Raw genomic sequence first — 1,393 nt, 5'->3', positions numbered from 1 at the left:
TGCAAGCCATATCAAAAAATAATTAATTAAATAAATCCTTAATACTAAATATTTTGTGTTAATATTTATTTAGGATATTAAATTTGTGTTGCACATATAGTTTCTCCAATTTATGAAGCTGCATCATTATAAGTCGATGAAAAAATTTCATTATTTTCTGTAAAAATATTASATTATTTTCTAAAATTTCATCATTTACGCGATAGTGAATGCAAGCGTTATGTAACGCTGCCGCAACAATAACGATTTGAGATGCCTTCCATGGCTCATAGTGAAGCTCACGAGCACCCAGAAGTCATCTAAATCGATTTTTAAAAACCACTATTGTTCTTTCTACAATATTTCTCGCTTTTTCATGTATTATTTTATTTTTCTTCTGGGCTTCCTGAGGAGGAGGTACGGTATGGTGTCATTAACCATGGTGGTCTAGAGCATATCCAGCATTTCCTGTACAAATATAAAACGATTTTGATGTTTGAAAATTTTTAAGGCGTTTTGGGATTTTTTGTAACATATATGCATGTATGTMTAATAGGGTGCTTCAAAAAAAATGTGTGAATTTTTTTTCACATACCCCCTCAAGTTAGTGATTGAGAAACAAAAAATGCTCCCTCAAGCCAGACGCWGTAGCTTAACCCTAAGGATTCACTGCAAGTCTCACCAAATATATAGCAAAACCGTCTAGCTTGGCGACGTTTGCGCTCTCATCACTAGTAAACATTAATAAACATGAAAAAAAATTATTTTGGCARTGGCCTTTCAAAGTGTGGTGCAACTTTGACATCAAAATTATCATAATGGAGTTTTTTTACCCAGAACTACTCCGAAGTATTCAATAGTGCTTAGTTCCAGCAAGATGGAGCAACTACACACATAAGTAGGACGGTTATTGCGGAGATCYAAAGAAAATTTTAAAATAAATTAATGTTAAAAAACTTCCCTTTCCGCTGGCCCTYAAGACCAAGAAATCTGACTGAATTGAAGAAGTTCATTTAATCGATAATTAAGGCAATCTCGACTTCAACCCTTCAGGCCGCAATGAAAAATTTTCTAATTAGGTGCCGCACAAGAGTGGCTAAGCATACAGRTTATTCATGGCACATAATAGTTTAAAATAATTAATTATAAAAAATAAAATAAAATTTTCTATACAATAAAATTAATGCATTGATTAACAAGAAAAAACGTTAACTTCGGTTGCACCGAAGCTAAATACCCTTCACARGTGCATTTCTGTTAGTAACTATGTGTTCAATTTGCATGGCAGCTATATGCTATAGTTAACCGATCTGAACAATTTCTTCGGAGATTACATTACTGCCTTAGAAAATAATCTATAACAAATTTCATGAATATATCTTGTCAAATGTGAAAGTTTTCCATACAAAAACTT

Source organism: Bactrocera latifrons, unplaced genomic scaffold (genome assembly GCF_001853355.1).
Source record: "Bactrocera latifrons isolate USDA-ARS-PBARC rearing strain unplaced genomic scaffold, ASM185335v1 scaffold_14, whole genome shotgun sequence".
Taxonomy (NCBI): domain Eukaryota; kingdom Metazoa; phylum Arthropoda; class Insecta; order Diptera; family Tephritidae; genus Bactrocera; species Bactrocera latifrons.
Note: the sequence above shows the minus strand (reverse complement) of the source record.